This window comes from Hyperolius riggenbachi, chromosome 3, assembly GCF_040937935.1.
Source record: "Hyperolius riggenbachi isolate aHypRig1 chromosome 3, aHypRig1.pri, whole genome shotgun sequence".
Classification (NCBI taxonomy): Eukaryota; Metazoa; Chordata; class Amphibia; order Anura; family Hyperoliidae; genus Hyperolius; species Hyperolius riggenbachi.
The window spans coordinates 490,380,796-490,405,226 of record NC_090648.1 but is presented as its reverse complement, the minus strand read 5'-3'; the positions used below and the strand labels follow the sequence as shown (position 1 = coordinate 490,405,226).

The 24,431-nt window shown below is 44.5% G+C and overlaps 1 long non-coding RNA gene across 1 annotated transcript in view; it reads left to right on the top strand.

Moving 5' to 3' along the window:
* LOC137561732 (uncharacterized) overlaps nt 1-5,691 on the top strand; it is a 33,723-nt gene extending 28,032 nt beyond the window's left edge. Inside the window, exon 3 of the long non-coding RNA XR_011030100.1 lies at nt 5,308-5,691. This is a non-coding gene — a long non-coding RNA (uncharacterized lncRNA). The remainder of the gene's footprint in view (nt 1-5,307) is intronic.
* The last annotated feature ends 18,740 nt before the right edge of the window (nt 5,692-24,431 follow it).

The window sequence follows — 24,431 nt, the reverse complement described above, 5'->3', positions numbered from 1 at the left end:
AAGGGGGTATACTATGAAAAATTTTTAAATTATAAGCTTGTAAATAGTGATGAATGTAAAACTGAAAAAATGCACCTTTATTTCCAAATAAAATATTGGCACCACACATTGTGATAGGGACAAAATTTCAATGGTGTCATAACCGAGACAAATGGGCAAATAAAATACATAGGTTTTAATTATGGTATCGTGGATTATTTTAAAGCTATAATGGACGAAAACCGAGACATAATGAATCTTTTCAATTATTCTTAATCTTCCTTGTTAGCAAAATGTACCACCCAAAGAAAGCCTAATTAGTGGCGGAAAAAACAAGATATAGATCAATAAATTGTGATAATTAGTGATAAAGTTATTGGCGAATGAATGGGAGGTGAAAATTGCTCTGATGCATAAGGTGAAAAATCCCAGTGGGCTGAAATGGTTAAAGAGGATCTGCACTAAGAAAAAACGCCCCTGGGGGGTACTTACCTCAGGAGAGGGGGAGCCTCTGGATCCTATCAAGGCTTCCCACGTCCTTCTCTGTCTCACGGCGGCATCGATAGAGTTCCCCTAACAGCGGGGATGTAAATATTTACCTTCCCGTCTCCAGCACAGGCACAGTAGCAGCTCAGAAATAGGCGATCCCAGTCAGGTCCGCTCTGCTGCGCAGATGCAAGTCGCCTGTGCAGGAGAGCAGACACGACTGAGATTGGCTATTTCCCCCAATTTCCGAGCGGAGAGCTGGAACAGCACCACCCGCAGGAACAGGAAAAGGTAAATATTGCACAGCCTGACAAATTGTAGGCTGTACATTCAGTGGGCTGCAGCGAGACGGGACAGAGGAGGACGGGGGAAGCCTTGATACGATCAGAGGCTTCCCCCTCCCGAGACGAGTACTCCCCAGGGGCGTTTTTTCTTAGTACAGTAAATTTAAGCTAAAGATTTCATTTTATAATTCAAACAACACTGTTACTTTCTATTATCAGTAGTTTTCCTTCATTTTAACTTTTGAAAGTAAGAAATATATCAATTTAATGGATGAGAATAAAGTTTAGGGTCAATTTAACACATTTTCCAGTAGAAAATCCCCTGTCCACATCATAATGTCTGACTCCCTGTGTCACCTCACCTTATCTCACACCCAGGGCAAGATTTAGGTAAAGGCCCCATAGGCCAGTGCCTAGGGTGCCTGGGAAGCTGGGGCGCTACAGGTTTTGGGTAATCACCTTCCTGCTCATGCACCCACCTGCCGCTTTTCATACCTGCTGGTGCTGCTCTGCTTGTCCTCCACGGCTCTACTCCTCGCAAACATCCTGCCCCCCTCGCTTGCGCTGTCAGCATAGTCATACCTCAGATAAAAAGGTCCAGATCCATAATAAAAAGACAGGCAGCGGCTGGTGCCCAGTATCAGCAGCCGCCATATGCAAGAAGTGAGCTGTGATGTCACTTCCTCCATACAGCGGCTGCTGATACTGGGTACCAGCCGCTGCCTGTCTCTTTTCATTATGGATCGCCGCTGATCTGAGGTATGACTATGCGGGCAGAGCGAGCAGAGGGAGGGGGGGGGGGGGAGCAGGACGTTTGCTAGGAGGAGAGCGGTGTAGGAGGACATGGCGCAAAGCCAGAGCGTCTATGAGCTGATTTGCAGACGGCAGACCATCTGCTGGTGCTTTCTACCTGCAGACTAAACGTTCCTGTTTATGGCTGGCTTTCCCGCACCTGGAAGAGGTCCAGACGACGTCGGTTAACTTTTCCAGCCTGCAAAGACATTAGAGGGAAAAAGTTTTTTATTTTTTCATTAACTTTAAGAGCCCCTCACAGAAGTTACCACACTTCCTGCACCCCTCCTGGAAGATGCCCCCGCAGCATACGCTGCACAAAAGCTTTGTACTCTCCTGTAACGCTACCAGTACGGGCCCCGTTTAATGACACCATTTGTTACAATAACTGGCCTGCAATTTTTACTTCCCAGACATAACAATCGTTTGGGAAATTAGATTTCTCCAGAAGTCAAATACGGAGGGGTCTCCGGTTCCTTTCCACCCGCTATTCATCTTTCTGAGCGGAAAAAAATTGGATTATTCAGGTAAAAAGAGAAGAACAATATAAACAATCATTGGCGTTACTAGTGCTGTTTGTGCAGTAAATTCTGGTAAACGGCTGACGGATGCCTCCAGAATGTGAACATATATAAGAGAAGGTTTTTCTGCGTCTCTCTAAAACGATGCTGCCTTTAATAACGAGAAGTTATGTCCCACCTGAGTCTCGTGAGCATTTCTCAACGTTTAACTCCTTCCTGCCATGGCTAGCTGCAACTTCGCTGACTGGGGAAAGTGTATTTCTGAAAGATAAACTTCCCTCTGCTCAGTAAGATGCTATTTATTCTGACTTGTATGCAAATTTAAAGTGGGATTATACCCCCAAAATTAAAATGTTAGTAAATACTATTACTTATATTAAGGATCATTTGAAAGCATTCCCAAGTATTCAAGATGTATAAAATAGTTTATCTTCACTGCAGAGAGCAGGAGAAGCTGGTTTATCTCTTGTCATTGGCAAAGGCAAGAATCTCCCTGTGCCTGTGCATTCACTCTACCCCCTCCCTCTGCTGAAGTGCCTCAGCTGTTGCCAGGGTGATGTGTCTATTCAGGAGAGGAGGGTGGGGCAGAGAGTAAAGACACAGGTGCAGGGAGCTTTTTGCACTTGCTGATGATTAGAGATAACTAAGCAAGCTTCTACTGCTCTCTGCAGCGAAAATAAACTATTCTACATACAGGGCTGGGGTGCTCGGATACCCCTTTTCAATATCCGAATGATCTGGATCCGGATACACAGATATCCGGATCCGGTTCGGATATCCGAATCCAAACTTTCAGATATCTGCGTTCATGCGGATATCCGAGTGCATTATCCGGGCTATCCGGGCGGATTCAGATATCCGAATAGAAAAACCGGAAGTGGGCTTTAAAATGCTTCTAAAACGTTTTTTAGGGTAAATGAGGCATGTAGCATCATGTTTTGTTAAAGGAAAACACTAATGGATTATGTGGGGACTTAAAATCCAACCCCCCCCCCCCAAAAAAAAATTTGGCTGTCAATTAACATTAGGCCTAGGTTCCAGACAGCGGTCGTGCAGCCCACATTGTGTCCAAAGTCCGACCGCACAACTGGGACATGACAGTTTTCAGCCAAGACACCTCCCAAAAAATTACGCAGCAATTGTGTTTTGGGTTAAATATAGGTGGTATTAGTGGCCTGTGACACCCTGGCCTGGCAGTGGGAGCAGCACAGGCAGCAGACGCAGGGCAATGCAGCAGCAGCAGCAGGTGTAAAGTGTGCCAGGAGCATGCCGGACATGGCACTTGTCACATGGCACGTGACACTTGGCACTTGTCAAGTGGCACATGTCACGTGACATGTGCCACGTGACATGTGCCAAGTGCCACATGACAAGTGACACATGCCAAGTGACCAGTGACAAGTGCCACGTGACACATGCCATGTGACATGTGCCAAATGCCACGTGACACGTGCCAAGTGCCACGTGACACATGCCAAGTGCCGAGTGACAGTCAGACAGCAGAGGAGAAGACACTAGTGCACAATAACTGTCACACTGGCACTGCTCACAGCACAGCAGTTCTGTAGAAAGCTAACACAGTAGTACTACTACTCTAACAACTAGTAGCACTGACTGCAGTATTCCTATTCCCTAATCCCTAACCTAACTATACAGTATCTAGCTAAGGCTAATAGCTGGCCAGCAGGCAGCAGCTGGCCTGGTCTGTGCACAGCACACACACAGACACATAACAGCTGCAGCATGGCACACACTCTGACTATCACACAATGAAATCAAGCTAATTAACATTGCAAGAATAGTGTAGTGATAGTGAAAGTGTTAATCAGTGAACAGCTTTAGGTTTATCACTGTGTACAGCCCTTGCTAGGCCAGCAGCACTGGAGCATGTTTCTCAGTGAGCATTCAGCAAGCTAGGACGATACGTCTCATCATGGCAGCCCTCCTTATTATACAGGGGGGCTGGCCAGGGTTCCTTTCTGTGATTGGGTGCCAAGGCTTAGGCTGGGAGCCCTCTGATTGGCTCAATGAGGTCAGGTGGGGCTGGCCAGGGTTCCTTTCTGTGATTGGTTGCTAGGGCTTCTGCTGGGAGCCCTCTGATTGGCTCAATGATGTCATCTCCTTAGTTACAATATTCGGATCCGGATATCCACCATACATTAGCCGACCAACCAACAAATTGACCATCCAATTCGATTATTATAATCAAATTGGATGAAAATTGGTGCTGCCAAGTGCATGCCCGACCGACAAAGCAACTAATTTCGGGACAAAAATTGGCTGCACGGTTGCGCATGCTGCAAGATGTCGGGCCGAAGTTAGTTGGTCGGGTGTGTGGCGGTACGGCGGCCGATTTGCGAACAAGTGACGAGACGACGAAACCCCCGCCGCTGCCACCGCAATGTATAAATGTAGGTAGTGTGTGCATTTATACATTACCTGTCCAGTGTCAGCCTCCATGCAGTTTCCGTCCATCTCGCCGGGTTCCGCATACACGCCGGCGGCGCTATGTCTGACGTCAGACGCTATGCGCCGCTAGCGTGTATGCGGCTGCTACCCGGCGAGATGGATGGACACCGTGCGGAAGCTGCTACAGGACAGGTAATGTATAAACGCACTACACTACATACATTTATACATTTTGGGGGCGGACGCGGCGGGCTCAGCCGATTCCCTGATGATTTAATGCTGAAATTGGACGGGAATCGGCCTGTAGTGTATGGGCAGATTCGACCAAGAGACAAATTTATCTCTAATCAGATTCGATTAGAGATAAATTTGTCTCTTGGTCGAATCTGCCCATAATCTTCTAATGTATGGCCACCATATGTCGTCTGTACGATAACAATTGATCAATGCACTCAAAGTACTCATGTGTGGAGAATTTTGCAATTCCAGGTCCTCATTTTTATACTTCCAGTAACAATCAGATCGGTGGAATTTCATTGTGCCGTCACTGAATTCAAATATATTCTGATGTAATTTGCTTATCAATAACCACTGGGGATCATTCGTTTTCTGACAACTGCAGTCTAGCGTGTGTACAGAGCTTAAAAAAGCAAAACTACCCTGAAACCAGCGAGGTACAGGAAAGTAAGATAGACACTACAAATTAAGGAAGTCCTCCGGAAATCTGGCATGCGTGGGGTTTAATTCCTCCGGTACACAGACTGAACACGCTTTTCTTGGTGTATGCAGTGAATTATGGCTGCAGCTTCACTAACCTTCTCTTCACCTCTCACCAGGTCTGAGCTTCACAACACGAGCCCCGAGTTTTGTTCTTTGCAGAGCAGCTTTATTTAGCAAGAGGGATCCCATTGGGGGAGAGTTTCGCAGACGCTGATCCGCCGAGAAGCTCTTAACGGTGAAGTCAGAAACTCTCCACAGCTCTCAACTGGCAAACTTTAGTTCTGAAATGAATGTTATGGGAGAGACACCAGGAGCTCACATGGCACCGCAGCTCGACTTTGCCAAGTCTCACCAGATTACATCAATGGGTCCATCCAAGGAAGAGAAGCGAAGAAGAATGAATTCCTCTCCCATCTCATCTCCACACCCAGGAAATGGGAAAAACTGACCTCAAAAAGATGAACTTAAAGAACAAATGACATTCATGCTAACCTAGAAATAAAAAAACACATATATAAGTAGATAAATACTAGTTCTACTTACATAACAGATGTTTTGCACTGTCCACGTTATGATTTCAGTGAATGTTATAAAGGAAAAGCAGAGAATCCTATTCTAGATGGTTTCCATCTTGGTTATCTTTGAATGAAGCTAATCCTGACATCATTTCCTCCCTCACTCTATTTTCTCCTCTTGCTAATTGTGCATTCGTTACCCGCCCTCCTCCCAGAGTCTTCAGACACTCCCACTGAGGTCTATACTAGGAAGTGCACTGTCTTATATCATTAGAAGGAGGGGGAAATAAAGGGAAGAGGAGGAATATATTATAGATAAAAAGACCTCCCAGCATGAAACTGTTTTGCCAGCCGATGGCAATGGCAATTAAAGGGCCAGTGCCCCTAAGGTATGTGATAACTCCAAACCATAACAAGGTTATGAGAAGAATAAGATGTTTTGAATGCAGGATTAGCATCTTTATCATTTAATACAAACAGACAAGTTGAAATTTGATTTTTTATGGTGACAATCCCGCTTTAAAGGGGCACTATGGCAAAAAATTAAAACATTTAAAATATGTGCAAACATAAACAAATAAGATGTGCATTTTTTCCAGAGTAAAATGAGCCATAAATTACTTTTCTCCCAAGTTGCTGTCACTTACAGTAGGTAGCAGAAATCTGACAGAAGCGACAGATTTTGGACTAGTCCATCTATTCATAGGGGGATTTCTCAGGGATTTATTTATTTTCAAAAGCACTTAGTGAATGGCAGTTGCTCTGTCTAACTGCCAAAAAACTGTGTAGTGAGCAGGGAAGCTGGCCAGCATCATTGTTTAAAACCTTTTTAGGGAATATCTTTATAAAGAATAAAAGCTATACTGAGAATCCCATATGAAGAGATGGACTCGTCCAAAACCTGTCACTTCTGTCAGGTTTCTACTACCTACTGTAAGTGACAGCAACATAGGAGAAAAGTAATTTATGGCTCATTTTACTCTGGAAAAAAACGTACTTCTTATTTGTCTATGTTTGCACATATTTTAAATATTACAATTTTTCGCCATAGTGCCCCTTTAAGTAAAAACTTCCTACCTCCCCCGCTGCAAGAAAAAAAAATTAAATTTCTTGGGCACCGATATAGGTGCTTATAGAAATAATAGCATAATTTGGGCGCTCACTGACCCGATAAATCTTGGCCAAATTACCCCTCAATGTCAATATTTCAATAGAAGCCTATGGCAGTACCCAAACTTCCAGTGCTACCAGGCGCCCAATTTGCCTGCTTCAATCTGTGGGCTCTTGTGTACTTAAATTACACATGTAACAAAAAATAAATAAATAAAAAAAACAGCTCTTTTGCGGTACTTACCTCAGAAGGAGGAATCCTCTGGATCCAACCAAAAGGACAGATGGAGATTCACCACTCAGTTGATCCTGTGATCTCCTTGGAATCTTGTGAAAAAATGAGACACCAGCTCAGGAAGTTGAGACTGGAGGCCACACCCTCACAGGGAGGGGATAATGGGGTGGGGAGAAGAGGCACCCAGGTTGGTATAAAATTAGGTTAAAAACAATCTAATAGATAGCTTAGAGAAGGCTTACCTGAAAAAATGACACCAAATGTAAAAAAGGATTATTATTTGACAATGGCTGTTGCATTTCATTAGCTTAACCCACTTCCTCATTGGGAGTGCTCCTCTGCCCTCATTTTAGAAGTTAAAATGATCTCCTGAGATCTGAATTCCCTGATTCAACCAGACCTCAGGATGAAAGACACCCATCTGATGGGTGAATTGATGTTTATTTACATTGCTAATTGTATCATGTGACTTGCAAATTTCGTGACTTAACCGTCACCACTTAAGATTGGCAAACAACTTTCTATGACCAATTTTGTGAGTCTATCTACTCGGGCGTCACCAGGAGTACTAGTCGCTCGTTAACAGGTACTCTAAAGCTGGCCACTAACGGTCTAATTTCTAGTGAAAAATCGTTCGAGCGATCAGAAATTCTGATCGGACGAAAAATCATTCACTACACCATCAACTAACCGATCATTGCTTCCTATCTATCACGACCACCAAGAAAATCCAAATTTTCGTTCGACGAAAATTCATTCGGGCGACATTTTTTTCACTCGTTCATAATCAATTGTGTCCACCAATGGAGATTATTTACAACCAATCCGATCAGAATTTCTGATCGCTCAAACGATTTTTCGCTACAAATTGGACCATTAGTGGCCAGCTTAATAAGGCCGGTACTCCAACACACCGGTTTGCTATGAGCCGCTCCAGAACATGGAGTGGAAGTTTTGGCGTCTCTCCAGGACACGACCCGTACGCGTAGAGATAGATGGAGAAGAGAATCTGGTGACGGCTCTCCCATGGGTATGTCAGGTTATATAAAGAGTGAATGACAAAGCGTTGTTGTCTCCAGTGAAGCTGCAGTAAATGCCGCCGATCCTCCAGAGGACAGGTCTCTTCAAAATAAAGCCGACCGCTTAATCAGAAGGTTTTTTTTTTCCATGTTTGCATTCGATGGTGGAAAAGGAACACGGTACGCTTGGCTGACTTCACAAAGCGAGAAGGGGAATTGCGCTGGGCCGCTGTTTGTCTCATTACAAGGCAGCTCACAATTAGCCAGTCATTAGTGAAGGCTCAGGCTGAGAGGTGGGTTCAGCGAGGTGTTCTTCGTACATCGCCAATGAGGTATTAAAAAGACCAGCGGGTGGCCGTTCCTTCCAAACGAGTTAGCATGGAGACTGAACAATGATTCCTTTCTGCTGATCTCCTCCAGCTGTGACAAATATCCAGAGTCCTGCAGAACATTGCAAACTACACTCTGGTCAAACTCAAACAATGGCAGGTAAACAAGTCCTACTGGGATATATATAGCGCATGATCATGGCGATGTGTCATCTTGGTGCCAGGTCTCTGTACAGGCTATGCTAAATTATATGTTGTTCTTCCAACCTAATCCCCTTCCTGACACCTTACCTTCACCTCTCCACCAATGTTAACCCCTTCCAGATGCCTAACCATAACTTCCTCCCAATGACCTGAAAATAGAAAAAAATTGAAATTCATCTAAACACATTCAAATAAGAAGTATAAGAGTAAAATGAGCCAAAAATACCTTTCTCCTATGTTTCTCTCACTTATAGTAGAAATCTGACAGAAATGACAGGTTTGGGATTCTCAAGGGTTTTTTTTCTTTCAAAAACACTTAGTGAATGGCATTTGCTCCGTCAACTACCAATAACATGTGTGGTGAGCAGGGTGGCTGGCCAGCATCTTTGTATAAATACTTTTCAGGGAGTGTCTTCATAAAAAATAAAGGCCATTCTGAGAAACCCCCATGAAGAAAAGATGGACTAGTCCAAAACCTGTCAGTTCTGTCGGATTTTTACTACCGACTGTAAGTGGCAGCAACATAGGAGAAAAGTAATTTACAGCTCATTTTACTCTGGAAGAAACATTCTTATTTGTATGTGTTTACATGTATTTTACATTTTACAATCTGTTCGCAACAATAGTGGACCTTTAAATCCTTCCAGATGCCAAAACTCTCCCCAAGCTAATCCCCTATCCACTAACATAAGCCCCTTCCTGACAGGGGTTATGGTAGAAACCCCTTCCAACTAAATTCCTTCCAGACGCCTAACCCTAACCTCCCCTCCCCAACGTGAGCCCCTTCTAGACACCTATTATCCCTCTTAATTTCATTTTAATCCTCAGATCTAGCCCTAACTTCCTTCAGCATAAACTCCTTCAAGACACCTAACCCTACACCCCAATACTAAGCCCTTTCCTGATGCCTTAGCTCCCCTCAAAGTAAGCCCCTGTCAGATGTAGAAGAAGAGAACACCAAGAGCCCAATATAGTGTAGTATGCACTGGTAATGGAAGATTTATAGAGTAATTCAAAATGTAATACTCACAAACCAGGGTTACCATTAGGCAACCACTGTCAAGGCAGGTGGGGAGATTTTCCTGACACCACTCAGGAATAAGAAGTCGCTCTCTGTAGTAGAAGAAGGAAGTGGGTACAACCCTCCACCTAGGGTGGACTCAGAGGCGCTCAGCTTTGATGTTACTAGCAGATGCTTTTTTTACTCCTATCTGTATACCTGAGGAAGCAGGTTTAACCTGCAAAACGCGTTGCACTTTATTTTGGAGTACCCAATAAACGTTTTTTGACTGAAAATCTACACTCGTGTGTTCTGCTTGGATGAGGTAAGTCCACCACTGCCTCCTCTATTATCAAATTGGTTTTTAAAGAGAACCCGAGGTGGGGTTCTAAGAATGATATCCGCACACAGAGGCTGGGTCTGCCTATACAGCCCAGCCCCTGTTGCTATGTAGTGTCCTGCCAGGCCCCCCCCCCCGTGCGCTCTGCTATGCCCCCATAAATCACAGCCGCGCTGTCGACACGCAGCGTGTCGCAGCGGGCTGTGTTTACCTATGTTGTGTCACTCTCACCGCTCCCCCCGCTTCCTACATAGCTCCGGTCCCCGCCCGCATCCCTTCCCTCCCCTCTGATTGGAGGGAAGGGACGCGGGCGGGGACCGGAGCTATGCAGGAGGCGGGGGGAGCGGCGAGAGTGACACTACATAGGTAAATACAGCCCGCTGCATGTCGACACATTTATGGGGGCATAGCATAGCACGGGGGGGGGGGGGGGGCTTGGTGGGACACTACATAGCAACAGAGGCTGGTGGGCTGTATAGGCAGACCCAGCCTCTGTGTGTGAATATCATTCTTAGAACCCCACCTCAGGTTCTCTTTAAGCTAATTTAGTCCCTTTTATCCTTTTGGGGCCCCTGTCAGATGTAGTGATGATATGCTAATTGCGATTACGCAACATTTTGCATAATTTTTTGCAATCACCCCATACATAACTATGATTTGGACATTCAATTGATTTCAAGTAATCCCTTAGTAATTTTGCATAATTAGCCAAGAGCCCATACATGCTATCACCATCAAATTGCTATGTATGTTAAAGTACACCCGAGGTGAAAATAAACGAATGAAATAAACAATTGTATCTATCCTCCTTCTCTTAAAAATGACTTTTTAAGACATTCCAGTTTTAATTTATATTTAAATCTACTTTTTAAGTCTTTACTGTTGTTTTTGCTCAAGGACACATTCATTGAAGTATGCCAGAGCATACTCTTCTCTTTTCTGCTCTCAGAAGCTATTTTCTGCTAGGAAAGTGTTTTGTAGTTGTAATGTCTTATCAGGCCTGTTTCACATTAGACAACACATGCAGGAACCGTTTCCTGCACAGGTTGAATAGCCTGCGGCGTGTCGTCAGAAATCTGCGGTGCAACGCAACTCACCGGCGGTAGTAATTAATTAACCCGACTGGAAAACGCCGGCTCCCGACAATAAAAATCTGCCGGGTGCGTTGTACCGCATCGCATCGAAACGCAGCATCGGGTGTGAAAGGTAAAATGAAAGTCTATGGACTTTCATTTTACCTTGGTTAACGCAAAGTGTCAACTTTGCGTTGAATCGCAGAAAAAGGGCTCTAGTGTGAAAGAGCCCTCAGTGAGGGTCACACTGTAGTCTGACCCAGTCCTGACTCAGACAGGAACTGCCACTTACATACTTGATGTCTACCTCATCATGTCACATGTCACCTTGGGTATCCTTTAAGAGGAATTGTGGGAACAAGGCATCTATTTTGGAAATGAAATGGTTTTGACACTGTCAATTTTCAAAGTGAATTGTTAGCGTGGGCAGTGCTATGTGTCTCTTGGCAGAACTCTAAACATGGCGGCCACAGACGGGCCACAGGTGCGGTAGGTAAACAAAATGGCGCCGTAGGGAGGAGCAACAAACATGCAAATCTGAATTCTGACGCACCAAGGGGGAGGTTAAATTGTGTCATCAGAATGTCAGCCATATTTAATTGGCGCCCCCTCCCCCACCCACCTGGCTGCCCAACAGACGTATTTTCTTGTATTATATCACAGGATGTTTCCTCTGCTTTCATTTCCATGGCACTACTCTTTTCAGCCTGTTTGTAGTTCAATCAGACACAAAAACAGCTTGACATGTTTGATATCTAAATGAATTTAACGTGAGAAATATTTCAATTCTGTGTGTCCTGAAAAGACTTTGTTTGGCTGTTGGAAGGACGTGTGAAAAAGCTGCTCTGTGAGGAGGAGACGGGAAGGACAATCTGCGCGCAAAACGAGGGGAATTAAGGTGAACGCGTCATTTTATTAAAGGAACATAATGGGCATTTTGTATTTGTTATCAGAAGTTACTATTAGATTTTATGTGTGCATGTTGTGTGGGGGACCCCATCTGGAATCATCTGCAGCAGGAAAACTAGTGAGGATCGTCATCTGCTAATCGCGATTATGTGAATTTTTTCATACATATTTGCATTTACAGCCATACATAATTACATTCAATGGATTTCGTACAGTTCCTTCTTAATCCTACGTCATTTTTGTGTCATTTTTTGCCAACTTTGCGGTTAAAGCGGACTATAACCCTGCGTTTCAACTTTGCTCTAAAACATTATTTACAGCATATTATATGCAACCAGCATTTTTTTTTACTAGATCAGCATTGGAAGGGTTACACACAGAGCTTTAAAGTTCCGTGGAGAGAAATGCTGCCGCAGCCGAAGTTTAGATAGATACATTTACGTAAACACAATGTAACAAGTGTGGAATGTTACTCACTCTCTGACTGTGCAGGAGCTCCCCGACACAGAGAGTCACATTCCTGTTTGTTACATCGTGTTTACTTAAATGTATCCTTTTAAACTTCAGCTGCGGCAGAATTTCTCTCCACGGAACTTTAAAGCTCTGTGTGTAACCCTTTCAATGCTGGTCTAGTAAAAAAAAAATGCTGGTTGCATATAATATGCTGTAAATAATGTTTTAGAGCAAAGTTGAAATGCAGGGTTATATTCCGCTTTAATAGCAAAGCCCCTGTACATGCTATCATCACCAAAATTGCTACATATGTTAAGGAAAATAGTGGGAATAAGTAAAACATCTTTTTCAAAAAGACTTTGTAGTTTTTGAGAAAATCGATTTTAAAAATGCGAAGGAAATATGGTTTTAAAAGAGAACTTGTAACGTAAAAAAATACCCATGGGGGAGACTTACCTTGGGAGGGGGAAGCCTCTGGATCCTATCGAGGCTCCCCCATCCTCCGTCCCACAGTGTTCTCGCTGGGTTCCTCCGAACGGCGGCCATGTAAATATTTACCTTCCCGGCTCTAGCACAGGCGCAGTAGCGGCTCTCGATCTGGCGGAGATAGCCAATCACAATTGGGTCCGCTCTACTGCGCAGGTGCAAGTGGGATCGGCTATTTCCACCTTAGTCCATTGGGGAGCCGCTACTGTGCCTGCGCTAGAGCCAGAGAAGGTAAATATTGCAGGCGCTACTGCTCCTGCGCCATAGCACGACGCTACTTGGCCCCACTGCAGCTGTGGCTTTGGAGGGGCTCAGCGAGACCACCGTGGGATGGAAAAGCACGAGGGGGGGGGGATCCTCTATAGGATCCAGAGGCTTCCCTCTCCTGAGGTAAGTACCACCCAGGGACAGAGTCTCTTTAAACTCTGAAAAATTAGTTTAAAGAGACTCTGTAACAACATTTTGAGCCTTATTACTTCTATCCTATAAGTTCCTATACCTGTTCTAATGTGGTCTGTGTTACTGTAGCCTTTTCTAGTTGCACAGTGGCTGTATTATCTCAGTTATATAATCTAATCTTCTCTCCTCTGTCGGCTCTGTCGGGCTCAGGCAGTCAGGCTGGAATGTGCTGTGCTGCTTGTGATTGGATAGAAGCTATACACACCCTCTCCAACCCCCTGCACACTCTGTATGACTCACACACTGAGCTACTCTCAGCTTATCACTTGCTATGTCTTTTGTTTGTTAACACCGCATAAAACGGGCAATTACAAGCCAGGATTGCAGCGGGGAGTGGCAGAAACAGCACAGAGGGGCCCAGGAGAACATAATTAATAGAATGGTATGCTTTTTATTGTAAGAATTTTAGAGTACAGATTCTCTTTAAAAAAACATTTTTCTACGATTTTTAAAATACATTTTCTCAGAAAATACAAGGTCTTTTTTGTCTTCTTCCCACTATCTTCCCTAACATACATATCAATTTTAGTGACGATAGTATGTAGCGTTGCTATTAACCGCAAAAGTCGCACGAAATTATGCAAAAAATATGCAAAATTATGAAATTACAGTTCCTGATTACGTTTACAAATGAAATTACATTTTTCCCTGAAATTTTGCATTATGATTTTGCATTATAATTGTGAATTACGATGCAAAATTACGGCGATTATGCAAAATGTGTGCTCATCACTAAGAAAACATGAAAACTGCATTATCTATGAATATGGCAGAAATTGCTTGCCCAGTGGTCTACCTCCCCCTCACTTTACAAGTCCTCATGTCCTTACTTGACTTACCAGGGATTCAAGTACAGTACAGTATATTTTCATGAAATGTGCTCCTGGTCTGAGCTCTTGATGTTACGTTACATAATTATTGAGGTTGACAAAAGTCATGTGCCGATAAGCCCTTGAGCCTCAGTACACCTCAATCCACAAAGACTCGAAGGCTGATCCTCTCTGGTTGGATCAGGTAACACCAGGGCTGGCGCTCCCATAGAGGCAAAGAGGGCAATTGCCCCGGGGCCCTCGACCTCTACAAAGGCCACGTGCCGCCAGCCCTGCTATGCTGCCTGCTCCCCCGCTCGCTCTGCTCCCCGGGGCCCTTGCTAACAAGCTGCCGCAGCAATTACTCACCTCTTCTGGTGGACGGCACAGTCCGGGCACTCTTGCCATGTTGTCCTCCACCTCCTCTGTGACCCGGCGCGTGTTTACAAATAACGCACGCCGGATCATAGAGGAGGACAATATGGCAAGAGTGCCCGGACTGTGCCGTCTGCCGGAAGAGGTGAGTAATTGCTGCTGCAGCTTGTTAGCAAGCCAGAGTAAAATGAGCCATAAATGACTTTTCTCCTATGTTGCTGTAACTTACAGTAGGTAGTAGAAATCTGACAGAAGCGACAGGTTTTGGACTAGTCCATCTCTCTTTATGGGGGGATTCTCAGGGATATATTTATTTCCAAAAGCACTTAGTGAATGGCAGTTTCTCCGTCCAACTGCCAAAAAAAACTGTGTAGCGAGCAGGGAAGCTGGTCAGCATCATTGTTTAAATCCTTTTTAGGGAATATCTTTATCTATATATATATATTAGCGTAAGTGCCTCAACCTTCAAGCAAGAAGAAGAAATAGCGCCCTGCCCCCAGGGCCGGTCCAAGCAAGAAGAAGAGTAGCAAGGCTGAATAGGGTGCTGGTCAAGGGCACTGCCTTTAACATGGGAGACCAGGGTTTGAATCCTGGCTAGGGTCAGTACCTATTCAGTAAGGAGTTCAAGGCAGGACTCCCTAACACTGCAGGGTGGCCTCCTGAGCGCGTCCCAGTGGCTGCAGCTCTAGAGCGCTTTGAGTCTGACAGGAGAAAAGCGCTATACAAATGTTTGTGTTTTTATTATTATTAAGTAGCGCCCTGCCCCCAGGGGTGGTCCTAGACTTGCCGTCGAGCTCGAGGGGGTAGCGGGCAGGAAGGGGGTATTGGACACAGCGGCAGGGAGGGGGGTCGGACTCCCCCCCCCTCACCTGGGTCCCCCATCTGCGCTCCCCCTCTAGCTTAAGTTCAGCAGCAGCTGCCGCTATTAGTAAGAGGCAGTGGGTGGGGATGACTCACCTCTTCCGAGTTCCAGTGTGCGTTCCGCTGTTGTCACTTCCTGTAATGCCGTCCACTTAAAATACAGTGGGAGGCATTGCAGGAAGTGACGACAGTTGAACGCATGCTGGAATTCGGAAGAGGTGAGTAGAGATGAGCGTAATGACTTAATTACGATTTCGCGAAATTTCGCGTACCGGTAATTAGTGTAATTACGATTATGGCCGTAAGTACATAATCGTAATGAAGAAGGATTTAGCGAAATTCCGCGTAAGCGTAATTTTCGCGTAATTTTCGCATTACAGTGGGTATCTCGAAATTACGTTTGCCTTGCATGCAACCGTTTGTAAGCGTAGTTACATAACGTAATTTCGCGATAGTTCATATTACTGTAAGCGTTAATTTTCACGTCGTTTTCGCGTTACGGTGGGTATCGCGAAATTACGTTTGCCTTGCATGCAAACGTTTGTAAGCGTAGTTTACACCCTTGAACTGCGCATGCTTAGTTTTTACATTATTTAACGTGAAAAAGTGTTTATATGCGAAAATTTGTTAGCGTTCATCTGACTACCGCTGATTCGCTTCTGATTGGCTAATGCGAACAAGTAATTTTTTTATAGCTAACAAGTAATTACGAAATTCGCGAAATTACGAAGAAATGCGAAATTACGGTATGGTTTAACGCGAAATTACGTTATGGTTTAACGCGAAATTACGTTATGAACAAAACGTGAAATTACGCGTTGAAAATTACGCTTACGGTATTTTCAATTACGATTTTAATGGCAATTACGCTACCATAATTTCGCATCGTAATAGCAAATTTCGCATGCGTAATTATAGTAACGCGAAATTTCGAAAATTTCGGCTCAACCCTAGAGGTGAGTCATCCCCACCCTCTGCCTCTTAATATTAGCGGCAGCTGCTGCTGAGCTTAAGCTTGAGGGGGAGCGCACATGGGGGAGCCAGGTGAGGGAGGGGGGGTCCGACCCCCCTCCCCGCTGCTGTGCCCAATACCCCCTTCCTGCCCACTACCCCCTTATGCGGCGTATGCTACGCCGCAGGTCGGCTAGTAAAGAATAAAAGCCTTGCTGAGAATTCCCTATGAACAGATGGACTAGCCCAAAACCTGTCGCTTCTGTCAGATTTCTACTACCTACTGTAGCAGTAGCAGTAAGTGGCAGCAACATAGGAGAAACATAATTTATGGCTCATTTTACTGTGGAAAAAACAAACATGCTTCTTATTTGTCTGTTTGCACATATTTTAAATTTTAAAATTTTTCGCTGTAGTGCCCCTTTAATAGTATAGTGAACTAATTAAATACAACTTGAGCCCCCTGTGCTCCAGGGCCCCATAGCAGTTGCTATGGCTGCTATGGCTATTGCCACACCCTTGCATTTCCACGTGGAAATCTGCATTTCTGATCCAAAAATGATTTCTGTGGAAATACAGCATTACTGCAACTCGGTCATTAGCCTATTCACAGAACTCAGAAGCAATGGACCAATCAGAGAGTGCAGAATAATTTAGCGAAAATGTTATTACTGCGGTAGTTTTACACCACAGTAGTTTTATTCCTGAGTCTTGTGATTGGCCAAAAATTTCCAGTTTCTCAATTCCTGAGGTAAAATTCTACATTCTTTAATTGGTCCAATAATTCCGAGATAACTCAGAAGCATTCGCCCAATAAGAGAATACGAAAAATGACTAAAAAAATAAAAATACAAATCAGATATCTGTGCAAACAGCATTGGCGAAAATCGGAATTTCCACTGAATCAGAAATCAGCATTTTTGACCATCCCTACTCACTGCATTTTCACTTTAAATGACACCTGAAAGGAGAGGGATATGGAGGCTGCCATAGTTACTTCCTTTTAAGCAATACCAGTTGCCTGGCTGTCCTGATGATCCTCTGCCTCTAATACTTTTAGCCAAAGCCCCTGAACAAGCATGCAGCAGATCAGGTGTTTCTGACATTATCGTCAGTTCTGACTAAATTAGCTGCATGCTTGTTTTTGGTGTTATTCAGACACTACTGCAGCCAAATAGACCAGCAGGACTGCCAGGCAACTGGTATTTTTTTTAAAAGGAAGTAAACATTGCAGCCTTCATCTCACTCTCACTTCAGTTGTCCTTTAAAGTTAACCTTAAGCCAGAAAAAAAAAATGAGTTTTACTCACCTATGGCTTCTACCAGCCCCCTGCAGCAGTCCTGTGCCCTCGCAGCCACTCACTAATCCTCTGGTCCCCCGCTGCCAGCTAGTTTCGTTTTTGCCGACAGGCCCGTCTGGACTGGTCACGCGTATCTTTTTCCGCATTCCCAACTGTAATTAGCGCTATTGCGGGCCGCAACGCGTACAAAGATACGCATTTCCGCATTACCTACGCGTACATATGTGGCAACGCGTATTTTTGTACGCCTTGCGGTCCGCAATAGCGCTAATTACTGTCGGGAATGCGGGAAAAGCTACGCGTGGCCATTCCTGACGGGCCTGTCTGCAAAAACAAAACTAGCTGGCAGCGGGGGACCAGAGGATTAGTGAGTGACTGCGAGGGCACAGGACTGCTGCAGGGGGCTGGTAGAAGCCCCAGGTGAGTAAAACTCTTTTTTTTTTTCTGGCTTAAAGAGACTCTGTAACAAATTTTTCAGCCTTAGTTCTTCTATCCTATAAGTTCCTATGCTTGTTCTAATCTGCTCTGGCTTACTGCAATCTTTCCTAACTGCACTGTCTCTGTAATAAATCAATGTATCTTTCCTCTGTCCTGTTTGTCGGGCTAAGGCTTGATTGTGTGGAATGTGCAGGGCTGCTTGTGATTGGTAGAAGCGATACACACCCTCTGCAGGCCCCCTGCACACTCTGAATGACTCACACACTATGCTTAGCTGAGCCTATTAGAAGCTGGTTAGTTTGTTTGTAAACACTGCCTAAAACTGTTAATTACAAGCCAGGATTGCAGCAGAGAGTGGCAGAAACAGCACAGAGGGGCACAGGAGAAAATAATGAATAGAATAGTATGCTTTTTATTGTAAGAATATTAGAGTACAGATTCTCTTTAAGGTTCACTTTAAGCAACATGATGGCTTCTTGCCTCTAACCTCACCCTCTGTCTTCCTGCCTTCCCCATATCGGCTCCTCCCCTCAGAACCAAAGTTCTCAGAATTCCTCTAACTTCATTCCTGAAGTTTTCCCGGTCATCACATCCCTGAGAAAGAAATAGATTAAATAAACGCACCGTGCTGAAAGCTGCCCTGTTGTGTCAGGTAACTACAACAAAGCGGCCAGGATATTCTGTATATAACTTACAAATGGGGCTGCGATAATCAGGTTGGAGAATGTTTACAGTGTGAGGCTGAAGTTTCCCAATTACCTCTGGCACGGTGATGACGGTTCATATCAGCAGCTGAACATTGAAAACAGAAGGCTGGGACTTCCGGCAGAACCGCTCAGGTTCCTACGCAGCTGTGAGTGTTATCCACGTGTCCATCCGTGGATTATGAGGTATTTAAAGCATTTCTCGCAGTCTGCTGCGCAATCTGCCGAGTGATGCGTCCTCTTCGAGGCCCCTGCAATTGTCCTGGTCACTCTTCCATGTGTATCATCCATGTACAGCAGCCCCCTCCCATGTGCAGCCCCCTCTTCCATGTGTAACATCCATGTACAGCAGCCCCCTCCCATTCCATGTGCAGCCCCCTCTTCCATGTGTAACATCCATGTACAGCAGCCCCTCCCATTCCATGTGCAGCCCCCTCTATGTGTATCATCCATGTGCAGCAGCCCCCTCCCATGTGCAGCCCCCTCTTCCATGTGTAACATCCATGTACAGCAGCCTCTCCCATTCCATGTGCAGCCCCCTCTTCCATGTGTAACATCCATGTACAGTAGCCTCTCCCATTCCATGTGGAGCCCCCTCTTCCATGTGTAACAACCATGTACAGCAGCTCTCCTCCCATTCCATGTGCAGCCCCCTCTTCCATGTGTAACATCCATGTACAGTAGCCTCTCCCATTCCATGTGGAGCCCCCTCTTCCATGTGTAACAACCATGTACAGCAGCACCTCCCATTCCATGTGGAGCCCCCTCTTCCATGTGTATCATCCATGTACAGCAGCCCCCTCCCATTCCATGTACAGCCTGTTCTTCCATGTGTGTCATCCATGTACAGCAGCCCCTGTCTTTCATTAACAGCTTCCTTGGGCATGAGTATCCTTTTTCATGCTCCCCATTTTCAGCCTCCTCTTTCTTATGTAGCATCCCCTTTTTCATTTTCCGGTGCCCTGTTGGGCTGAAGCCACCCAAGGCGCGGGCCTTTGTAGCCTTTTCAGAAATCTGGCCCTGACGTTCAGTCACTGCCCTCCTGAGAGATGGCCGACTCAGCCAGTCGCGGGCCACTGCGCGTGCTGCTCTGGCCGTGGCTCTCTTCAATCGTTCTTCTGTAGCCTTGGTATGTGTAGTAGCAATTTATTTTCTTTGCTACCGTTCTATATGGTATCTGTCCCACACCTACAATTCATTATCCTATAAGTTTATTTTCACTTCAGGTTTACTTTAACCACTTCGCATCCAGACCTTGTCTTCCCCTTCTGGACCAGAGCAGTTTTGACATTGTAGCTATGTCCCTATTTAAGCAGCCATAACTTTATCCCTACTCACCACACCTAAATGATTTGGATATCGTTTTGTTCTGGATAATCTAGACTTTCATTGGGGGATATTTTGTCCCGAGAATTTTTTTTTTCTGTGCATTTTAGTGGGAAAAAAGAGGGAAAACCATGAAAAATTGCATTATTTCTCAGGTTTTTTCAATTCTAGTAAAAAACAAAAAGTGCTACAGTAGGTAAAAGACATGCCACCAGTATTATGTCCCCCAAGGATAGGTAGCCAGATGTGTGCCCAGTATCAGACTGCCCCCAGTATAGCCAGATGTGCGCCCCCCTCCCAATATCAGCCCTATTATAGCCAGATGTGTCCCTGTATTTGCTACCCCCCCCCCCCCATATATACAGTATATAGACAGATGCGCACCCCATTAAAGCACCCCTCATTATAGCCAGATGTGTCCCCGGGATCAGCGTTCCCCATTATAGCCAGATACCGAACAACCGGGTCCCGGCTTGATGACATCATCAAGCCGGGACCCGGATATTCAGCGTCACAGGGCTAAGTGAAGAGCGGTGCATGGAAGCTGGAGCTGCAGGATAATCGCAGGAACCAGTTCAGGTGAGATATTCTCCTTGCAGGGGCATTTTTTTAACGATCCGACCACGGAGGGGGAGAGATGAAGGATCACCGCTGTTGGCTACAGCGGTGATCGTTTATCCACGGGGGGGGTCACTTATTGGCTACAAGGGAACATGTTCCCTTTCACCAATTAGTAATGCAGCTGACAGTGCCGGGGGGGGGGGGGGGTGCGTTCTGAAGCGCGCCGATCGTGCACAGCAGGACTGCAAGCTAAAATGGTATATCTGCGTCATCATGGCTTGGAGGGTGCCACAGATGACGTAGATATACTGTACCAGTGGACAGAGTGGTTAAATGACAATTCATTGGGGTCGATGAAATGCACAGTTGGATTCCCCATTTAGCAGAGCACTAAGGCGTACTTACTGATACTCTACACTATTGGTTTTGCTCTGCAGTTTTCATTGATGATTTAAGTGCTTGATTGATTCAATATATGATTGAACTGCAGCGATGCTCTTCTATGATGCAGTGCAACACTTTGGGGTGTTGATCGACCACCACCCCTTTCACACTGGCGCATTGCTTTGGCCTGGTTTTGCTGCAGGCCAATGCTATGTCTATGGGACCTTTCACACCGATGCAATGCGGTGAAAGTGACTTAATCGTCGCAACCCCGATGCGAGCGCATACCTAGGCTACCATCAATTTGCGTGGCGATGTACGGCAGACCGGAAGTCGTATGAGTCTATGGTGACGTATACTGTTGTGGCGCGCATGCACGGAAGCGTATTTTAGTAATACACTTACTTGCAATTCCATTCTTAGGCCACAGGAACAGGAAGTGAGTGTTACAGTGTCTCACTTTCTTCTTGGCCCGCTGCCACACGGGGATTACCACGTATTAACCAAGTAATCCCCGAAGGCTGATTTTTTGCAGTACGGTGCGACCCTGGCACCGCACAAAAACACTGGTTATCAATGTGAAACCAGCCTCAATCTAAATGACCGTAACATAAAAGATGCTTGAAAGTCGATCGATTACACTTTTGGGAGGAATCAATTCCTAGCAGATTGTGTCACAGTGATCGAATCTGCTGTAAAACGAACAGGAAAATCGATAAGATGGGCATGTTTAGTCTCTTTTCCACTTTGATGTTTCGCTTTTTCTCTTCTCCCTCTTGTTACCGCTATTCGCTACCATCCATTAGTAATGAGCTTGTATTTCACATAGTAGTCATTTCAAAGCAAAAATCGCAATTGCAAAATAGTAAGGCGAAATTTTGAGCTATTGCAAATACGCACATATTTGTAATCAAAATGCAGAATTTCACATTGACACGTCATTTTGTGAAATATTAATCTATGTAAAAATGGCCGTTGATTTTGGTGAAAATGAATTTTCGCATTCATGTCCTAACATTTTTGCACTTCTACTCATTTGTGCGAAAATATGTTCAAAGCACTTCAGTGACTTCCATGATCGTAACTTTTGCGTCACTTGCAAAAATTATGCAAAATCGAGATTACATGCAAAATGGTAATCACGATCTAGATCGTAATTGCAAAGATTACAAAAAAAATTGCAAAATTATTCAAAAATAGCTTGTATTTTTTTAAAGCGAAAAAAAATCAATATTTTACAGTAAAAAGCGTCAAAATGCTGAAAACTATATTTTTACCCCAAAATTTGTACCGCAAAGAATTACTGTAAAAATTCTCAAAAAACGTTAAAAATAAAAAAAAAAACTTATTTTCAATGGAATATTTGCTCGAAGATCGAACATTATTTGTGCGAAAATTATTGCGAAAATAATGTTGCCATTTTTGCTCATCACTGCTTGATATGCGATTTGAAATGTGTTCTCCCCAGAGGATGATCTGTTCCTCCGCAAATCACTTGATATATTTCTGCGGATTTTTCTTCTGACGTTTTACCGTGAGATCTTAGTCTGGCCGTATTCTATAATATTTATCAGACAGCGGCGTGTAAGAGGTTCCCCTCTAGAGGTGACTGAATAATTTCACTTCGGTAAAGTGCGCTAACCAAATGGCGTAACGCATCAGTGAGAAACACCGGGGCGCGGAAAATTGCTATTAAGATCGGTGCGCGCCCATTCACGCCTCAGAGGCTGTCTAGATGGAATGAAAATGATAGTAAAAAATGCAATAATACCGTCGCGCTGGGGGAGGGGGAGCGCATAAAAGGCTTACGGCATGAAAAGGCAGAAATTTAATCAATCCCAATGCAAAATGTATCCACAGAAAACTTTCTGACTTCCTTTTTATACGCCACTCGATAATTTTTTTTTTCTTTCATTTTTTACTTTATTTTCTTTATACTTTTAGCACTTTGCAATGGAAAAGGTACCAAAAAGTAGCTGAAAAAATACTATCAAAATTATTTTGAGTGAAGTAATTAATACCAGGGATGAGCAGAAACTACGCCAGTGCGAATTTACGCATCGTAGTTCGTTGGTGAAGTTTCAAAACTACACTTACGAATTTACGCGTAGCGAAGTACCGCTACGCATAGCTTACACCCACTATGCGTAGTTAACATGTGTATTGCGTAGTGAACTACGAATGCGTTACTCGCGTAATTTTCCGCATGCTGTATGCTTACAAATTTACGCATTGGAAAGGGGAATGTACGCATAGAAGGGTTCCATGTGTACGCAAATATTGCAAATTGCAAATAATGCGCAAAATTTTCTTCATATGGGCATAAGCATCCGCATACACTACGCTTTGCAATACGCGTAATTGCGTATTTTAACGTGTAGTCTACGAAATGCATATGAAGCGAATATTTGATTTCGAAGCCGTAGTTTAGCGAAGCGTAATTGCGTAAAACTATGCGTACTTGCAGCGTAGCAAAGTTGGCTGACTACGACCACCCCTGATTAATACCATCAATGACATCATGAGGATGGAGGAACTGGTTCTGAGGCCCAGTGCACACCGAGCGGTTTTTGGAGCGATCCGCCGGCCGCATACGCCTCTAAAAACGCTTGTCTAATGTATTGCAATGGGATGGTGCACACCGGCGGTTTGCGGTTTTTGCCAAGCCGCAAACGCGCCTCCTGCTGCGCGTTTGCGGTTTTCGGAAGCGTTTCGTCCTCAATGTAAAGTACAGGAAAACCGCAAACCGCTCTGAAAAACGCTAGTTCAGAGCGGTTTGCCAGGCATTTTTGTTACAGTAGCTGTTCAGTAACAGCTTTTACTGTAACAATATGTGTAATCTGCTACACAAAAATGCACCCAAAACCGCTAGGTATGTTTAGAAAACCTCTCTAAACATACCTAGAATCGCTCTGAAATCAGCTCCCAAAACCGCTAGCGTATTGCGGATCTGCTAGCGGTTTTGGTGTGCACTGGGCCTAAGGCCTGGTGCACACCAGAGGAGTTTTTTTTTCTGAGCGTTTTGAGTTTTTAAATCTGCAGCTAATGTTATCCTATGTGTCTGTGCACACTGGAGCAATGAGGTTTTGTAAAAAAAACCCATAGCATTACATTGGGAAGAGCTTTTGAAACCTCTAAAAGCTCTTCCCAATGTAATGCTATGGGTTTTTTACAAAACCTCATTGCTCCAGTGTGCACAGACACATAGGATAACATTAGCAGCAGATTTAAAAACTCAAAACGCTCAGAAAAACTCCTCTGGTGTGCACCAGGCCTTAGGCCTGGAGCACACCAAAAACCGCTAGCAGATCCGCAAAATGCTAGCAGATTTTGAAACGCTTTTTCTTCTTTTTCTGTAGCGTTTCAACTAGCATTTTGCGGTTTTGTGAAGCGTTTTTG